Below are 21397 nucleotides of genomic sequence, written 5' to 3' on the forward strand. Positions count from 1 at the left end.
CCGTACTCGCTCACGTAGGGTAGCCAGGACGCTAATGTAGTAATGCTGATTCACTGTTTGTCCCTCTGGTATCCAATCAATGTGCACAATCCCTTTGATGTCAAAAAAAACAATCATCATTGCCTTGAATTTCGATTTCGACATTCGTGCTTTTTTTGTCGTGGAGAACCAGGAGTTTTCCAATGCATCGATTGGCGTTTAGTTTCGGGATCGTAAGTAAAAAACCACGATTCATCGCAAGTAATAACATTTTGTAAGAAGGTGGGATCACTTTCAATGTTTTCCAGGATGTCAGAACAAATCATTCTTCGGCGTTCCTTCTGTCCAATTGTGAGACACTTTGGAACCATTTTTGAACACACTTTGTTCATGTTGAAACTTTCATGAAGAATCTGCCTAACACTTTCCTTGTCAACTCCTGTTAACTCAGACACTGCTCTGATTGTTAAACGGCGATCTTGTCGAACAAGTTTACCGATTTTTTCAATGTTTGCATCAGTTTTTGCTGACAATGGTCTGCCAGTGCGAGTGTCATCACTGGTGTCTTCGCGGCCATCTTTAAATCGTTTAAACCACTCAAACACTTGTGTTCATGATAAGCAATCATCGCCGTACACTTGTTGTAACATTATAAACGTTTCACTTGCAGATTTTCCTAGTTTGAAACAAAATTTGGTGTTAACACGCTGTTCTTTCTGTACACTCAACATTTTCCGACGCACAGACAAAATGTCAACTACTTAAAACAGACGCCACGGGCAGACTGAGTGCAGGAGGCAGATGAAACTCAAGCAGTAGGCGGAGCGAGAGTCACGTGACAGGCCACGCGACTTTCAGCCTTATTGCATTCGTTTTATTGTTTCACCAGTACTAGTCCGGTTTTTTTCTAGCCACACCTCGTATGTGTGCTGTTTTGATGTATTTGTAGTTTTTTTCGCCCAAGACTGTTTAAAGTGCTACAGATATTTCACGGATGTGTCCTTAACAGGCAACATCACTGAATCTGGGTCATGTGTAACACCAATATCGATATTATCTGTACTTACCTGTATTCATTCTCTGCTTATTATTTTATGAAACTTCTGTACAATCATGCTCCTTGGTGTAACATCTCTATAAATGTCTTATCCGTTAGTTATGCCCATTTATGTCAATATACACTTGGGTGACAAAAGTCATGGGATACATGCAAATATCGTGTCGCACCTCTCTCTGCTCGGCGTGGTGTAGCAACTCCTCGACGTGGCATGGACTCAGAAAGTCTTTGGAAATCCTCTGCAGAAATATGGAGCCATGCTGCCTCCATAGCCGTCCATAACTGCCAAAGTGTTGCCGTTGAAGGATTTCGTGCACGTACTGACCTCTCACTTACGTCCTATATATGTTCGATGGGTAGTCAAATCATTCCCTTGAATTGTCAAGAATGTTATTCATACCAGCTGCTAACAACTGAAGCATGGTGACATGGCGCATTGTCATCCTTCGTTGTTTGGGAACATGAAGTTCATGAATGGCCGTCCATAACTGCCAAAGTGTTGCCGTTGAAGTATTTCGTGCACGAACTCACCTCTCGCTTACGTCCTATATATGTTCGATGGGTAGTCAAATCATTCCCTTCAATTGTCAAGAATGTTATTCATACCAGCTGCTAAAAACTGTAAAATGGTGACATGGCGCATTGTCACCCTTCGTTGTTTGGGAACATGAAGTTCATGAATGGCTGCAGATGGTCTCCAGGTTGCCGAACGTAAGCATTTTCAGCCAAAGTTCGGTTCAGTTGGAAAAATTGGAAATTTGTGGGAATTACTATGGGACCAAACTGCTGAGGTCATCGGTCCCTATTCTTACACACTACTTAATCTAACTGACTTACACTAAGGACAACACACACACCCATGCCCAAGGGGGAACTCGAACCTTCGACGGGGGGAGCCGCGCGAACCGTGGGAAGGCGCCCTAGACCGCACGGCAGGTTCAGTTGGATCAGAGGACCCAGTCCATTCCATTTAAACACAGCCTACACCATTATGGAGCCACCACTAGCTTGTACTGTGCCTTGTTGACAACTCTGGTCTATGGCTTCGTGGGGTTTGAGCCACACTCGAACCTTACCATCAGCACTTACCAAATGAAATGGGGACTCATCAAACTAGACCACGATTTTCCAGTCATCTAAGGTCTATCCGAGGGGCGCTGCAGGCGATGTTGTGCTGTTAGCAAAGAACTAACGTCGGTCGTCTGCCGTCATAGTCAATTAACGCCAAATTTCGCCACTCTGACCTAGCGGATATGTTTGTTGACGTCCCACTTTGATTTCTGCTGTTATTGCACGCAGTGCTGCTTGATTGTTAGCACAGACAACTCTACGCAAACGCTGCTGCTCTCGGTTGTTAAGCAAAGGCCGTCGGCCACTGCGTTGTCCGTGGTTAAGAGGTAACGCCTGAAATTTTGTGCTCTTGGCATACTCTTTCACTGCGAATCTTGGAATAATGAATTCCCTGACAATTTCCAAAATGGAATGAGTAATGCCTCTAACTCCAACTACCATTTCCCGTTCAAAGTCTGTTAATTCCCGTCGTGCGACCATAAACACGTCGGAAACCTTTTCACAATAATTACCTGAGTACAAATGACAGCTCCGCCAAAGCATTGTCCTGTTATACATTTTGTACGCGATATTACCGCCATCTGTATATGTGTATATCGCTAAGCCATGACTTTTGTTACCTCAGTATAATTAATCTATGAATGTAATTTTAAAAGCAACGTTCTGTAAAAAATGGAAATGTTAAAACTTTACTTTTAATACTGATTCACGTATAGGAAACATACACTATGTGAACAAAAGTATCCGGACACCTGGCTGAAAATGACTTACAAGTTCGTGGCACCCTCCATCGGTAATGCTGGAGTTCAATATGGTATTGGCCCACCCTTAGCCGTGATGAGAGCTTCCACTCTCGCAGGCATACGTTCAGTCAGGTACTGGAAGGTTTCTTGTGCAATCTCCGCCCATTGTTCACGGAGTGCTGCACTGAGGAGAGATATCGACGTCGGTCGGTGAGGTCTGGCACGAAGTCAGCGTACCAAAACATTACAAAGGTGTTCTATAGGATTCAGGTCAGGACTCTGTACAGGCCAGTCCATTACAGGGATGTTATTGTCCTGTAACGACTCCGCCACAGACCGTGCATTATGAACAGGTGCTCGATCGTGTTGAAAGATCGAGTCGCCGTCCCCGAATTGCTCTTCAACAGTGGGAAGCAAGAAGGTGCTTAAAACATCAATGTAGGCCTGTGCTGTGATAGTGCCACACAAAACGACTAGGGGTGCCAGCCCTCTCCATGAAAAACTCGACCACACAATAACACCACTGCCTCCGAATTTTACTGTTGGCGCTAGACACGCTGGCAGATGACGTTCACCGGGCATTCGGCATACCCACACCCTGCCATCGGATCGCCATATTATGTATCGTGATTCGTCATTCCACACAACGTTTTTCCACTGTTCAATCGTCCATTGTTTACGCTCCTTACACCATGCGGGGCGTCGTTTGGCATTTACCAGCGTGACGTGTGGCTTATGAGCAACCACTTGACCATGAAATCCAAGTTTACTCACCTCCCGCCTAACAGTCATAGTGCTTGCAGTGAATCCTGATGCAGTTTGGAATTCCTGTGTAATGGTCTGGATAGCTGTCTGCCTATTACACATTACCAACCTCATCAACTGTCGGAGGTCTCTATCAGTCAACAGACGAAGTCGGCCTGTACGCTTTTGTGCTGTACGTGTCCCTTCACGTTTCCACTTCACTATCACATCGAAAACAGTGGACCTAGGGATGTTTATGAGTGTGTAAATCTCGCGTACAGAGGTATGACACAAGTGACAGCCAATCACTTAATCACGTTCGAAGTCCGTGAGTTCCACGGAGCGCTCCATTCTGTTCTCTCACGATGTCTAATGACTACTCAGGTCGCTGATATGGAACACCTGGCAGTAGGTGGCAGCACAATGCACCTAATATGAAAAACGTATGTTTTTGGGAGTATCCGGATACTTTTGATCACATAGTGTAGGTTTATACTAATTTGAAACATGAAGGAAAGTCCTTCTGCAACGAAACGTACTTGGCGACAATACGGAAGGTGGATTTGGCGGTCGAACTGCAAGGTTTCTTTGTGGCAAGAGTGTGTTGGCTAGTAGCATCCAAAGTGTTATCTTGTGTGCTGAATGAGGGAAGAAGAGCAGGAAGATTATTTAATACAACCGCAGATCTGGAAGAATTTCGGCTCGTCATTCATGACATACATTGATTAGCGCTATACTACGAAAATCCGACACTAAGAAGAGAATTTTCAGAGCAAGAGCCACGGCTATTTTTATTACCATTTTGAGTATCAATAGGAAATCATCACAGCCACCACCATCGTTTCAAATAATCAGCTGAGTACTGTAGAACTGCATGTGGTTTCTTATTCAAAAATTAGTTTGCGATCTTTAAACTTTGTGCTGAGCACCCGTATTTTTTTCTTAGCCATTTACTTGGGCAGGGTAGTATTCCAAGTGCTGCAATGTTTTCGAGTATCTCATTTTGTTGAACTGAAAAGTAATTGAAATCTATAACAAGATTTAATAACTTTCCTGTAGCATTAGGTTGCTTTACCATTCAGTGAGTTTTGTTTCTGAAGTACTCCACTGTTCTTTTCATAAAACGACAATTAAAGTTTCACCAAAATACAATTGCAAATAAATAATCTAAAGTGTTTGGCTTAGTTATGATTCTTATTGAATTTCGGTTCAGTATTGACGCTTCCTGTAGAAAGCTGTGATAAGTCAGCATATTTACTGGCTGGTAAGGAATAATTAATGTACAGGTTTTTAATAATCTATTTATTTCAAGTGTTTGCAATTAGCAGTGTTTTTCACACTGTGTTGTAACAAAACTAGTCTACCTTGATCTTAGTTAATAACAGAATAGTTTCTGGGCCCCCATGCTAGCCAAGCCAGCTTTGCTTTCCGTATTACAATAAATGTATAAATGAAATTCAGCTATCAATTTTAAAAAATCTGTGCGCCACAATAAGTAATTGGCTGCTGCTGTTAAAAGTACTACTGATTCACGGACTATATGTTTATTTGTGCCTTATGTGGTACAAAGAAGTGAAAGTTCTGTAAGAGAACAACTTGTACTGTCGTGAAATAGACGAGAGAATGTCACAGATATGATAAACGGGTTGCGATGGCAATCATTAAAATAAAGGCGTTTTTCCTTGCGCGGACCGGCCGGAGTGGCCGAGCGGTTCTAGGCGCTACAGTCTGGAACCGCGCGACCGCTACGGTCGCAGATTCGAATCCTGCCACGGGCATGGCTGTCTGTGATGTCCTTAGGTTAGTTAGGTTTAAGTAGTTCTAAGTTCTAGGGGACTGATGACCTGAGGAGTTAAGTCCCATAGTGCTCAGAGCCATTTGAACCATTTTTTCGTTGCGCGAAATCTCTTAAGGAAATTTCAGTCACCTAATTTCTCCTCTGAATGTGAAAATAATTTATTGTCAGCAACCTGTATAGAACGAAATGATTATCATAATAAAATAAGAGAAATCAGAGGTCACACAGAAAGATTTCAGTGTCATTTTTGTCAAACGCTGCTAGAGAGTGGAACCGCATTGAAGTAGTCTGAAAGTGTTTCGGAAAACCCTCTGTCAGGCATTCCAGTGTGAACTGCAGATGTAGAAGTAGATGAATCAGAACAGATAATATGACTACCTAAAAACTATTTCCATGTCAGTAATTTCAATAATTAAACTGATAATAGATACTTGTGTCCGAGTTAGTAGTGCTCCTCAGTCTGTGATCAACTGCCTATAATTGTCATACTGTTCCCTGCTGTAATGTACAGATAGTAAGTGTTATTGAGAGGCAGTTGTTGCCAAAACATTTAATACTATTTCTGTGTTATTCATGTCAAACCATTGGTATGTTGCTTGCGAAAGTACGCTACTGTCTCGTAAAAACAGAATTTCAAGAGCAAGTAAAGTAAATACAAATAGTTAACTTTCTTTATGAACAGTGCTAGTACTTGGTACAACTTTGCCTCATTACACTGGGTACCGGTTTCTTTCACGTGACTACAGTTTACTTTATTGTTAATAGAACCTCGTTTCGATTTCCGTTTGTTTTGCTGCTGCTTCCTTTCAAAAGAAATCTTTTGAGAAACGAAAAGTAGACCGATACCCTAACCATAATTACACAGTCACGGTGAAATCTAATTTCTATCACAGGAGTGAATTATTGGTGTATTTCTAATTTAGTAGTAACCTGTAGTGTTATAGATTGTGTTTAACCTCTATAAATGCAACAGGGAATAAGTGCTGCAGAGTTTCAACGTTTCGCTTCTTCCTTAGACGATGGTACATTTCTCCTTATTTGGATACGGAGTCACGAACTTCCGCAAAAGATACCAGTCACTCTTTTGTTCAAAACGGAGAAGTCTCAAGTTCTAAATACCGCAATTTCTCTGAAGCTACTTATCGGGTTTTGGAGAGTGAAATGCTGTCGAATATATCTTTCAGAAACACGATGCTAGCAACGATTACAGTTTAAAATGAAAAAGAAAAAGTTTTAACAGGTATCTCAATAATTAACATCGCTATGGTAAGAGGTTATAAGTCGTCTAGTGATGACTTCGTTACATTTCAACTGTGTGAAAACTGAATCACGATAGCTTAAACGGTGCCGGAGACATCTGAAGTTGACAGATCAGGCGACATCCTCTTTTCTTTTTTCTTTTTTTTTCTGGTGAAATAAGTCAGACGAGACGCAGTGTTGAGCTTTCATGACCGCCAGCGCGCCGCTCAACGGACCTTGTTTCTGGTTGATGCGTAATGACGTTGTTTTGTAAGCCTGACAAAAAAGAAACGTGGAGCTGTGGCTAGGACACGAAAAAAGTCGGCGCACGCCACCAGCAGAGGAGGGGATGGCAAGACACGGGAACGTGTAAAGCTGAACTGCTGCGGGCAAGGCGAAAAACGCGTTTGGCAGCTGTGTCTAGTGCAACAGTCACTCACCAAAATTTATTAGCGGTAAATACTAGACCAGCACCGGTCGGAATCAGATAATGACTGTGTGATTCATAATATTTTATTAAAACAAGATTTTATGAAATTGACGGTATAGGTAAAATGAGTCATAATTTTTCTTATTTGGTGCCCGCAGTGCAAAATATGTCTCGTAATGACGTGATTATTACGAATATCAGCCAGCTATACTGCTCTTTAAATGGTCTTTATTTCATAAATCACTCACGATAAGCCCATTTCGGCATACTGCCACCATCAGGTGCTCTGTAAACACATAAGCAAGCGATGGTCTTAATATAATGGTCCGTAACTATGATCAGGAAAGTTATAACACATCGTTAGGTGTTTTTACCTTAATGTAATGTCATTGCTACCGTGTCCTGTCTTTTTTAGAATTATTACTTTCTCCTTAGATGTACACTAGAGTTGCGTAGCTGATTTTAGTTGGTTTCCCTGTACGCTAGTTTTCTTCACAGCTTGGGTGACAATGGATTAGCGATTTTACATGTTTACATAGTTACCATTATAAATACGTCATGTGTTGTTTTTTATTATTTTTATAGGTTTGGTTCTAATTATGTTTTTTTCTGGAATTTGGTTTCGTCTTATTTAAGAATTTTTTTCGTAATAATTTTGTTATTGTCTACGATCTATGCTGATGTTATGTCTTTGCTTTATACTCCTTTGTGTTATTTCACGTCTCTGATTTATTACTCTACTCATTTTCTTGATTTATAAGGGGAACAAAGTTTTCTACGTACTTTTTGAGCTTTAGGTCGCTTTTTTCGTTCAGTAAATTTGCAGGGTTGCTGTATGCGTGTGACTGTATCTCTATTTCCTCAAGGACGGGAATTTTCGAGTCGCCCTTGTGGATTTTGTGTTTGAGGCTGTGTGTGTTTTGATACGCAAAAACGATGTCGGTTTTGTTCAATAATTTGTTAATTTTGTTTGAAATGTTTCTTAGATGAGTCGTTGTGACATACGTTGTTTTCTTCTTTTTCGTTGTGTATATGTTTAGTGTTATCTATTTTTTTATTTTTATTTACACGTCAAGTTTCGTGGGACCAAATTGAGGAGCAAATCTCCAAGGTTATGGAACGTGTCAATACATGAAATTACAACGTAAAGTAAAATGTTTAGGAACCCAATAAAGCCATGAAATCAAGCCATAAGTTTCAGGAAACGCAATAAACAATACAACATAACAATCAGCAGAATTTTTCAAGGAACTCCTCGACATAATAGAAGGAGTGACCCATGAAGAGCCTCTTCAGTTTCGATTCGAAAGCGCTGGGATTACTGCTAAGATTTTTGAATTCTTGTGTTAGCTTATTGAAAATGGATGCAGCAGGACACTCCACACCTTTCAGCACAAGAGTTAAGGAAGTTCGATCCGAATGCAGGTTTGATTTCTGCCGAGTATTAACTGAGTGAAAGGTGCTTAATGCAGGTTTGATTTCTGCCAAGTATTAAGTGAGTGAAAGGTGCTTATTCTTAGGAATAAGCTGATATTGTTAATAGAAATGACAGTAAAGAATATGTATATTGAGAGACCAATGTCAAAATACCCAGGCTAGTGAACAGGGGTCGACAAAAGGTTCGCAATCTTACACCACTTATTGCCAGAACCGCCCGTTTCTGAGCCAAAAGTCTCCCTTTAGGATGGGAAGAGTTACCCCAGAATATAATACCATACGACATAAGTGAATGAAGATAAGCAAAGTAGACTAATGTTCGTGTTGAACGATCACTTACTTCAGATACCGTTCGAATAGTAAAAATGGTACCATTAAGTATCTGAACAAGTTCTTGAATGTGGGCTTTCCACGATATTTTACTATCTACCTGGTCACCTAGAAATTGGAACTGTTCACTGTCAATAATCATATGCCCATTCTGTGAAATTAAAACGTCGAGTTCCCTTCAATTGTGTGTTAGAAACCTGTAAAAACTGTGTCTTACTGTGATTTAGCGTTTGTTCATTTTCTACAAGCCATGAACTTATGTCATGAACTGCACTATTTGAAACAGAGTCAATGTTGCCCTCAACATCTTTTACTACAAAGCATGCAGAAATATTTTAGAGTTACCTATAAAACTTGAGGGCATATCATTTATATAAATAAGATACAGGAGTGGTACCAACACTGATCCGTGGGACACCGCCCATTTGACCATACCGCACTCAGACCCCACATCACAGTCATTCTCAACACTGTGAATAATGACCTTTTGCTGTCTGTTGCTAAAGTAAGAGGTGAATCAATTGTGAGCTACTCCACGTATTCTGTAATGGTCCAACTTCTGGTTCAATATTTTGTCATCAACACAATCAAACGCCCTAGTTAAATCAAAAAATATGCCTAGCGTTCGAAACCTTTCATTTAACCCATCCAGTACCTCACAGAGAATAGAGAATATAGCATTTTCAGTTGTTAAACGACTTCTAAATCGTGTGATATAAAATGATCAATTATCTTTACACAAACAGCCTTTTCAATAACTTTACCAAACACTGACGGCATAGAAATAGTTCTAAAGTTGTCTACATTATCCCTTTCTCCCTTTTTGCAAAGCGGCTTTACTACTGAGTACTTTAATTGTTCAGTATACTGACTATTCCTAAAGGAAAAATTACAAACATGTCTAAATACAGGGCTAACATGTGCAGCACAGTGCTTTAACATTCTGCTAGGCACTCCATCATATCCATGAGAGATCTTAGTCTTCAGTGATTTAATTATTGACTCAGTCTCCCCTTTGTCTGTACCACAGAGGAGTATTTCAGACATCAATCTACGAAAGGCATTTGCCAAGAGATTTATATGATTCCCTGTAGAAAATAATAATGATTGTTAAATTGTCTGATTTATCAGTAGTAGAAATATTTTACTATGAACTGACATTATATCGTCGACCGTGTGCTGCTGACCAGACACTTCCTTCACAACTGACCAAATGTTTTTAATTTTATCCTGTGAACTAACTATTCCATTTGCGTACCACATAGTCTTTGCCTTCCTAATAACATTTTTATGCACCTTACAGTACTGTTTCTAATTGGCTACTGTAGCTTAATTGTGACTAGTTCTAACATTTTTGTATAATTCCTATTTTGTTCTAGATGATATCCTTATCCCACTAGTCAGCCACCCAGGATGCCTTTTAGTGCTGGTACCCCTTTTAGAACGTTCTAATGGAAAGCAGCACCCAAAGAGCATGAGAAATGTGTTAAGGAAAGCGTTATATTTGTCATCCATGTTATCGGCACTATTAACATCCTACCACTCTTGCTGCATGACAAAGTTTAAAAACTCTCTATTGCCGTTTAATTAACATTCCTACGTAGTTTGTATTTATATGTGATATTTGTTGGAGTAGCAAAGCCTTTTAGTTTTAAAATTGGCGCATCATAGTCTGAAAGGCCATTTACCCTTTTTCTAACTGAATTCCCCTCTATTAATGAAGAATCAATAAAAATATTGTCTATGGCTGTGCTACTGCTCCCCTGCACCCTAGTTCGAAAAACCACAGCCTGCATCAGATCATATCAGTTTAGGAGATCTACCAACATCCTTTTTCTTGCACAATTATATACAAAGTTAATACTTAAGTCGCCACATACAACTAATTTCTGGTACCTCCTATAAAGTGAATCGAGGGCCTCTCTAACTTGAGCAGAAATGCTCTGAAGTCAGAGTTAGAGGACCTATAAACAAAAAAAATTACATGTTTAGTTTCACCAAATTCAACTGCCCCTGCACAACATTCGAATATCTGTTCAGTGCAGTGCCGTGATACGTCTATGGACTCAAATGGAATACTGCTTTTTACGTACATGGCCACTCCCCCACTCCGCAAGGAACTCCTTGACAAACAGCCAGCTAATCTGCATCCTGGTAAATGAAGTCTCTGAACTGTCAAATTATTTAAGTGGTGCTTCGATATATCAATAACTTCACAGTCAACATCTATATGCAGTTCACTAACTTTAATACCTCTTATATTTTGATGAAATATGCTAATTCCTTCTCTACTTGGAAACATGACGTCCTCTGTATGTGATTCCTTAGTTAGAGGGACTTACTTTAAGCAGGTATACCTATCAGCTGACTTCAATCTAAAAAATGTGCAGCTCTAACTACATCTACTACAGGAATTTTTCCATGAGTGATCCCACCACCACCATTTCTTTATGCATATTGTGCCTAATTGTTTTTTATTATAGTATAATTATGTTACTATTTTAGCATCAAATCGTTTTGCTGGGCTATATATTCTAAGAGTTTTATTTCCTTCTGAATTGCTTCATCTTCTCGTGGGAAATTTATTAAACTGTGAAGTTGTTGTGTGGAAGAATGACAGTTTGTAGGTTTTTCGATGACATTAGTGTGCATTAATAATACAGTCTGTTGTGGTAGGGATTCTACAAATTTAGAAGCAATGTTTGTTGTTAATATTCTTAATAGTTAGGTCGAGAAAGTTAATTGTTCTGTTAGTTTCGTGTTCTATGGTAAATTTCATTTTGGAGTGTAATTGATTCAGTGCTGTACGTATTCCGTCAATGTCGTTAACGGCATGTTCTATAAGCATTAAAGTGTCGTCTACACATCTGTAATAGTATATGAATTTTTGATTAGTTGCGTTCTTTGTTTCGAAGAATTTTGTTCCAAGCTGTGAAGGAATATGTCAGCTACTGTTCCAACAATACAACATCCCATCGCGACTCCATCTCTTTTGTGTATGTATTTTTTTGTCAACCTCGAAGTAATTTTGTTGAAAGACAAATTTTGATAGTTGTAAAATTTCTGTAGCGCATTGTATTGAGATTTTTCTGTATTTCAGTAGGTTTTGTTCTATGATATCTATTGTTTCCTGGATTGGGATATTCGTGTATAGGTTAGTAACGTCGAAAATTACAGTTCTTGCATTTGGAGGTATTTTTATGTCTGTGATGTTTTAGATAATGATCTAGGATTCCTTATTGTATGTTTTTGTTGCATGTGTAAAATTGGTTAAGAAGGTTGTATAATTTCTTGCGTATGTAGTATGTGGGGCTATTAATATTGTCTACTACATGGTGTGTAGGAACACATTGTGTATCTTAGTATGTTCACGGAGCTTTGGTTTTCTAAGGTTCATAGGTATACATGCCCTTTTTCATATTCTGTAAGCGTTGTATGACATACTTTTATTGTTTTCTTGGTTTGTGCTCAAATTTGTCCGTGGGGTTTCTATTTATTTATGCGATACCACTGCTATTAAATAAATCGTTAACTTTTTGTATGTAGTCATTTTTGTTTGTGATAACTAGATTATTACCTTCATCTGATTTAATTGCTAGGGCATTGTTATTCTTTAATTTTTAATTGATTTGGCGTAATATTTTGTTATCTGAAGATGCTGTAGCTTTTCCTGATTTTGAGCTCTCTTTCCGTTGCATTTTCTTTTTTGATAGTAATTTCATTCTCTTGTTTGATAGGTATATTTGCTAAGTGTAGCGCTACTTTTGCAGATGCTATTAGTTGTTTTTGTAGAGTATTGTGGAATCTAGGATCGAGAGTATATTTTAATCTTTTATCCAGTAATGTTTGCTCTTGGTCATTGAAAGTAATTTCAGTCATTTGATGGTCTTTTTATGAAGAGTGAAAGGAGATATTACGTTATTAGTTTTGGCAATGGGGTATTGTTTTTTCCATGAGGCGTTTGATTTTATTTTTGTATCTAGATCTGATCTGGATGCTGATGTTATGCACATAGATATTTATAAAGTGTGACATGGTATCAAAAATTAATGGGATAGTATTGTTACTCAATTTTAGGTGAGCCACATACATATCTTGATTTAGGTGTTCCTTATAAGATAGTTCACTGTTAATTAACATCAGCACCCAGATCAGATCTAGACACAAAAATAAAATCAAAAGCCGGTGATTTTTTTTTCTGGTGCAGAGAAGTATTTGGAATGGATAACGGGAAGTAACTGCCTCGAAATGATGTCTACAGTTATTTTACATAAAATTTCTATGCGCATTCGATATTACAAAGATAACTACACACTTTTTCCAATATTTGTAAGGTCACACTCTTTATCAGATCCAGAAAAAATCAGTTTGTGTTCTTGACACGCGATATATATTTTAATGAAAATAGACGCATAGCGATTAGAAACGGCTTGTTTCAAAAAATTTCAACATAATGTCATAATGAAGAGTCATTTTCTCCAGGGTTCTAATTTGGCATTTTAGTGAGAATTTCAGATTTTTGATAATCTAATAATTTCACATCAGCACTCTGACGCCAGAAATTCCATCAAGACAGTACTTCTGGCATGCACTGAAACTGAAAAGTTATTACATAAAAACACATATGACGATTAGCTCCAGGAATTTGTGCCAGGGACAGTTCTACAAATTCCCAGTATCGTACTTAGACTTCATTATGTGACAGGGAAAACTGTGCTCTCCGCCTGAGTGCCGACACCGCTGTGTTTTCATCTGGGAACGAGAGAGACATAGCAAGAGAAAGAGAGACGGAGGCGGGAGGGAGGGAGAAAGCAGCTACGCTTCGGTAGTGTAAGTGAAACATAGTTACACGATAATTCAGCAGATGTTCATGCAAGTAGATGTCACGTCGCTACAAGAACACAATCACGACCTACTGTTCGCCTCTGCTCTCTACACTTCTTTAGCGATATGAGAGTAGTCAATTTCTATGGCAATGTCGCGGTATTCGTAAGTCGTCACTGAGAAATTCTCTTTCGCAGGCTCTGCAAGCGCTAATGGCGATACGTCGCTTTCAGTAGACTATGATCTTTAAATATTAATGACTTTATTTTTTTAATCTCTTAAAGTATGTATTGAAGGCTGGTATGAACAGCGCAGTGGTTTACTAGGCATGGTCCTATTGGAGGTGGTATCCCATTGCCTTCCTTCGACATTCCAAAAGACTTTCCCAGCCAGTAATAGGGGAATCCATAATTTAACGTGGATTCCGAATGAAGGTAGAACTCAGTATTTTTAAACATCACACGATGTGAAGAGAGTGGAAGGATAGGGAAAGAAATCGGCAGTGCCCTTTCAAAGGAACAATCGCGGCATCTTTCTGAAGCGATTTAGGGAAATCACGAAAAACCTAAATCACTGTGGCCGGGCGCGGGTTTGAACCGTCGTCCCCTCGAATACGAGTGCAGTGTGCTAACCACTGGGCTACCTCGTTCGGTTTTCTGGTTCCGGGAGACTTCTGCCGAGGACAGAAGAGCAAATGGTCTCCATGATACAGAACGTAAAATAGGTAGCATAGAAAATGCAAAATTTGTAAAAAGTTTATTATTGACAAATATACAGTCTCTAACAGCAGCAATAGTGCAGGTTACACACAGATGTCTCACGGTATCATTATGCTTTGTAAAATATGTAATAATAATGATAATAATAATAATAATAACGAATAGTAATGCACCTTTTGCACTTTCTTGGGGCAGGCGCAGTTTTGGTACACGAATTTCGACTGAGTATAACGTCCTCCTTTTTGGCTGAAACGAATTTTTTAATTCAGTCGTAAATCTGGGGAAATAATCCATACATGACGTATTTTATTTGGTATACAGAAAGTCTAGAAACATCGATACCTCATGACTACCTCTACCTACTGCACTTGCGAGTTGCGTTTCGCACGATCGACGATTTAAAAATCAACGTTGGTTTTCCCGGGGGTGGTTATTTTACTCCTTCCGGATGTACGACATGTAGCCAGCGGAAAGTGCTCTGAGTTCTTACTTTTTGAATATAAACTTCTTACTAAATTGAAACAGCGTATCAAACAATGAGAAGGAAACTGTAACGTAATGATCTCTACAAAATAGTTATCGACAGGCGCTAATTGACGCCGTTCACAGCGCCGACTGCTGCCTCGTTCTGAGAAGCTCGTGTCCACACACAACACTAATTATGCATACCAAGGCAGCTAAAGAAGATGAATAAGGCATCCTGAGAAACAAGAGTGTTTGCAATGTTCCAGTTTTTGTGGAGTTGTTTTCTGTGCTGGATAGACTGGCAGATCAGTTCTTTCAAAGGAAACTTGTGATGTGCTTACCAGACAGATCTGTAGGTAGACCACGGCAACTGGCCAAGTAGACGGACCAGCAGCAAGGGCTGCACTCGACTCTGGAGGGGTACCGGGGATTTCAGACGAACTGCAGCTTCGAATGTAATAATTGCTCGATCTATTTGTCTTTTGGCAATGGCCTTGCCACAGTGGATACACCGGTTCCCGTCAGATCACCGAAGTTAAGCGCTGTCGGGCGTGGCCGGCACTTGGATGGGTGACCATCCCGGCCGCCATGTGCTGTTGCCATTTTTCGGGGTGCACTCAGCCTCGTGATGCCAACTGAGGAGCTACTCTACCGAATAGTAGCGGCTCCGGTCAAAGAAAACCATCACAACGACCGGGAGAGTGGTGTGCTGACCACACGCCCCTCCTATACGCATCCTCAGCCGGGGATGACACGGCGGTCGGATGGTCCCGATGGGCCGCTCGTAGCCTGAAGACGGAGTGCAGTGCATTTGTCTTCTGAGTTTTGTAACACTTTTTATGTGATATTTGTAGCTTTGTGAGGTTGATTTCCTCTACGAGTAGGGGTTAATTTGAGTCCAGTTACCTACATGCACCTGATGGACACTAACGCCTCCACTTCCCGCTTAGTCACACACGTATATTTCTAAACGGCTACAACGATCACCCCGGTACCCGATCCCAGTTGCAGGTTGGCTATCTAACGCCTTCCATGAGCAGATTAAGACTCGATGTTCAGAATTTCATATAAGTATTAACCGAGTTTAAAAATATATAAATCTATTCATTAAAAAGTATAATATTACGTTAATGGTTTAAGACAGGTATTCGAGTATTTAAGTTATAAACTTTGGGAATATCCTGGGGCAGCGTAGCTTCATGCACGTAAGTTACCCAGACTATATTCACTCATTATTTGAGAATGAGAGCACTTAACAACTTCAGTCAAACTTTACATATAATTTCATAGCGTTTAGAAATTTTTCTCGGTGACACCGCAACAAAATAAAGAAATGGAGAAACATTATCGGTTGGCACATTCTCGCTGCTCATGCAGTAAAATTTCAGTATCAATCATGAGGTTTGAATTTAGTACTTCTTTACTAATATTTCCAACAAATTTTTCAAACTGTATCCACATCAGCGACTGAATATATCTGCCATATTATATCATTGTGCGACGCAAAGTTCAGGGTATAAGACGTCATAAAAATTGAGATGCGGAAAAATAAGATTTTCTTAAAACGAAGCACAAATTGCCCTGACTATATTCATCCAGGGTTTGATAATGAAAGCACATTGCGACTTTCAACAAATTTTGAACACAATTTTAAACAATTTCTTAACTTATTCTCACTTACAGCTACACAAAGTAATGATAGACAAATTAGTGTTTACTAGATGTTCGGACTCCATGTGGTAAAATTTTAGTTTTGCGTCGTCAGTCTTAGAAGTTTTAAACGCTTAATATCAAATGTTTAACACAGTAACTCATTTTTAAAGTAATCAGACATTTGAAGCTTTCTTTAAACAATCAGTGGTGCCGTGGGGGGAGGGGTTATTGGTTTAATCAGAATTTCGGGGGTGCTTCGAATTTTTGAGTTAGTATACTGTGAGCTGATGTGATGACGCCAGCTTGAGGGAGGGCTGATCCACTGGCAGCGACAGTGGCTCAGCCATTCTTAAGGACAGGAGGGATGGAGACTTTTCAGTTTGTTACAATATTAATGTGCTGTTTCCACTAGGTTATGATGGACAATGTGACTAATTTTACGACGGCAATCAAGTAATTTTTAACGTTTGTCGCTATCGAATTATGACATGTACTTTGCTTTTCTTTAATAGAACTACACTATGTGATCAAAAGTATCCGGACACCTGGCTGAAACTGACTTACAAGTTCGTCGCGCCCTCCATCGGTAATTCCGAAATTCAACATGGTGTTGACCCACCCCTTGACTTGATGAGAGCTTCCACTCTCGCAGGCATACATACGTTCAATCAGGCGCTGGAAGGTTTCTTGGGGAGTGGCAGCCATTCTTCACAGAGTGTTGCACTGAGGAGAGGTATTGATGTCGGTCGGTGAGGCCTGGCACGAAGACGGAATTCCAAAATATCCCAAAGGTTTTCTATAGGATTCTGGTCAGGCCTCTGTGCAGGCCAGTCAATTACAGGCCGTGCATTATGAACAGGAGCTCGATCATGTTGAAAGATGCAATCGCCATCTCCGAATTGCTCTTCAAGAGTGGGAAGCAAGAACGCGCTTAAAACATCAATCTAGGCCTGTGCTGTGATAGTGTCACGCAAAAAAACAAGGGGTGCAAGCCCCCTCCATGAAAAACACCACCACACCATAGCACCACCGCCTCCGAATTTTACTGTTGGCACTACACACGCTGGCTGATGACGTTCACCGGGCATCCGCCATACCCACACCCTGCCATCGGATCGCCACATTTTGTACCGTGATTCGTCACTCCACACGACGTTTTTCCACTGTTCAGTCGTCCAATGTTTACACTCCATAAACCAAGCGAGGCTTCGTTCGGCATTTACCGGCGTGATGTGTGGCTTATGAGCAGCTGCTGGACCATGAAATTCAAGTTTTCTCATGTCCCACCTGTCATAGTACTTGCAGTGAACACTGACGCCGTTTGGAATTCCTGTGTGATGGTCTGGTTACATGTCTGCCTATTATACATTACGACCCTCTTTAACTGTCAGCGGTCTCTGTCGGCCAACAGACGAGGTCGACCTTTACGCTTTCGTGCTGTACCTGTCCCTTCACGTTTCCACTTCACTATCACATCGGAAACAGTCATCAGTGGTGAGCCTTAGCTATATATATATTAAGATGGTATCTGATCTTTCGGCCACTTGACCATCTTCTTCTTCTGTGCGAATGCACAAACAGTGCCCGAACTCTTACGGGAATCGCCAACGCGCCGCGAGTAATGAGTATAATGGGCGGGGGCACTACGAATGTAGTGCGGGACAATACGTTGAGAATGTGGGTTTCGCGGGAGGCGTGCCAGAGATAAATCCCTGCAGTCGCGCTATCCTCTGTGTCCTCGCTGGCTCAGATGGATAGAGCGTCTGAAATGACAGCAGGAGATCCCGGGTTCGAGTCCCGGTCGGGGCACACATTTTCATCTGTCCGTTTGACGTCCCGTTGACGTATGTCAACGCCTGTAAGCAGCAAAGGGTGTTCATTTCATTGTAATTTATTTATTCATTTCGACACATATATGTACTTCGACACACATAACCACAAATAAGTACCGCTCGTATAACATAAAGCTAATAGAATATCAAACTTCCTGGCAGATTAAAACTGTGTGCCTGACCGAGATTCGAACTCGGGACCTTTGCCTTTCGCGGGCAAGTGCTCTACCATCTTTTTTTTTTTTTTTTTTTTTTTTTTTACAGTATCACATATCCATAACTTTATTATTAGAGAAACAAGGAAAATCCATCTGAGCTACCGAAGCACGACTCACGCTCGGTCCTCACAGCTTTACTTCTGCCAGTATCTCGTCTCCTACCTTCCAAAACTTTACAGAAACTCTCCTGCGAAACTTGCAAAACTAGCACTCCTGAAAGAAAGGATGCTGCGGAGACATGGCTTAGTTCTGCAAGGTTCGCAGGAGAGCTTCTGTAAAGTTTGGAAGGTAGGAGACGACATACTGGCAGAAGTAAAGCTGTGAGGACCCAGCGTGAGTCGTGCTTCGCCGGCACGGTAGCTCAGCGTGTTCGGTCAGAGGGTTAGCTGCCCTCTGTAATAAAAAAACTGAGTTAATAGATCAACAACGAACTCAAAAGGATGTCTTACGACGTCCGCCCCGATCAGATTCAACGAACAAAAAAGAAAAAAACGAACAAAATGAGATTAAAAAAAAAAATGATGGTAGAGCGCTTGCCTGCGAAAGGCAAAGGTCCCGAGTTCGAGTCTCGGTGGGGCACACAGTTTTAATCTGCCAGGAAGTTTCATATCAGCGCACACTCCGCTCATACTAATAGAAAATCGTTTCCTTGTATTTTTGGATACTTTGCTCCTCGACCGCAACTCATCGAAAACGCCCGGCTACCATTCGTGTCTTAAAAGAGTAAAAGTGTTATTAGAAATATTTTACTGAATTTACAGTCTTCCCAATTTTAAATAGTTTTTACGAGTAATTTTTAAGTCCTTTACGAGCATGTTAAGACCCTTTTCTACCATTATTTTTTTACTTCAGTACCACTTTCGGCATATTTGTCATAGAACTTTACTTGTGAAAATTACTGACTATAAACATAGTTTGGTGACCCCAAATGACACTAGAGCCCTTGCCATTTGTACACTATATCAGTTAAAACTACATTTACGCCTCAACCAGATAGTATATGCATATTTTACGTGTATAAGTACGGTGGCTTTGAACCTCTGGATCACAGTAACAGTTAATGATATCTAAAAAAGTTTCAACGTTGCCCGAGGACACCATCTTAAGAACAAATGATAAAAATTTCAACGATTTGTCATAAACAGAAATTATATAAGTGGTCATCCCCACAACTAGCACCTTTGGTACCTAAAAATAGTGGTTTTTCGATATCTTGATAACGGATACAGATTTTAGAAAAATGGAAAAATGGTGTTTCTAGATAAATTTCTAAAGAATATACAGTAAAAATTTGAGCCATTACTTATGGTTAGTTATTTAAATAACTGCGGCTCACTGTGCAAAACGGCTGCAAACCTGTTTTTGCTGTTTTCTGTATAAGTACTATAACTTTGAATCTCTGAATCTCCGTAGCGCATAATGATATATAAAAAAGTTTCCAACTTCCCCGAGCATATCATATTAAGAACATTTGGTAAAAATTTCGACGATCTGCTATTGTTGTTGTTTGTGGTGTTGGTGCTGAGATATTCAGTCCGAAGAATGGTTTGATGCAGCTCTCCATGCTATTCTAGCCTGTGCCAGCCTCTTCACCTCTGAGTAACTACTGCAACCCACATCGTTCTGAATCTGCTTACTATACTCAGCTCGTGGTCTCCCTCTACGATTTTTACCCCCACACTTCCCTCCAGCACTAAATTGGTGATCCTTGGATGCCTCAGAATATGCCCTATTAACTGATCTCTTCTTCTAATTAGATTGTGCCCCAAACCTCTTTACTCCCCAATTCTATTCGGTACTGTCTCATTAGTCACGTGACCTATCCATTCTTCTGTTGCGCCACAATTCAAAAGCTTCTATTCTTTTCTGGAGTGAACACTTTATCGTCCATATTTCACTACCATACATGGCTACGCTCCATACAATTACTTTCAGAAAAGACTTCCTGACATATGAGTCTATGTTCGATGTCAATAAATTTCTCTTCTTGAGAAACGCATTGCTTGCCATTGCCCGTCTACATTTTATATCCTCTCTACTTCGGCCATCATCAGTTACTTTTCTGCCCAAATAGCAAAACTCTTCTGCTACATTAATTGCCTCGTTTCCTAATATAATTCGGCCAGCATCACCTGATTGAAATTCGACTACATTCCATTGCCCTTGTTTTGCTTTTCTTGATATTCATCTTATATCCTCCTTTCAAGACCCTGTCCATTCCATTCAACTGTTCTTCCAAGTCCTTTGCTGTCTCTGACAGAATTACAATGTCATCAGCAAACCTCAGAGCTTTTATTCCTTCTCCCTGGGCTTTAATTCCTACTCCAAATTTTTCTTTTGTTTCCTTTACTACTTGGCCAGTATACAGACAATAAGATCGGGGATAGGCTACAACACTGTCTCGCTCCCTTCTCAACCACTGCTTCCCTTTCATGCCCCTCGACTCTTACAACTGCCGTCTGTTTTCAGTACGAGTTGTAAATAGCCTTCTGTTCCCTATATTTTATCTCTACTACCGCCAGAATTTCGAAGGGAGTATTCCAGCCAACATTGTCAAAAGCTTTCTCTAAGTCTACAAATGCTATAAACGTCGGTTTGCCTATCCTTAACCTATCTTCTAAGATAAGTCGTATGGTCAGTATTGCGTCGCGTGACCCTACATTTCGCTGGAATCCAAACTTATCTTCCCCGAGGTTGGCTTCTACCAGTTTTTCCATCCTTCTGTAAGGAATTCGTGTTAATATTTTGCAACCGTGACTTATTAAACTAATAGTTCGTTAACATTCACACCTATCAGCACCTGCTGTCTTTGGAATTGGTATTATTATATTCTTTTTTTAAGTATGAGGGTAATTCGC

At 40.2% G+C, this 21397-nt stretch overlaps 1 protein-coding gene and 1 pseudogene across 1 annotated transcript in view; one reads left to right on the forward strand and one right to left on the reverse strand.

Moving 5' to 3' along the window:
- Positions 1-21397, reverse strand: part of LOC126184415 (homeobox protein GBX-2-like) — a 436306-nt gene that overhangs the window by 351986 nt on the left and 62923 nt on the right. The gene's annotated exons all lie outside the window — the stretch shown is intronic.
- Positions 15321-15438, forward strand: LOC126185505 (5S ribosomal RNA; annotated as a pseudogene).

This window comes from Schistocerca cancellata, chromosome 4 (assembly GCF_023864275.1).
Source record: "Schistocerca cancellata isolate TAMUIC-IGC-003103 chromosome 4, iqSchCanc2.1, whole genome shotgun sequence".
In the NCBI taxonomy this organism is placed as follows: Eukaryota; Metazoa; Arthropoda; class Insecta; order Orthoptera; family Acrididae; genus Schistocerca; species Schistocerca cancellata.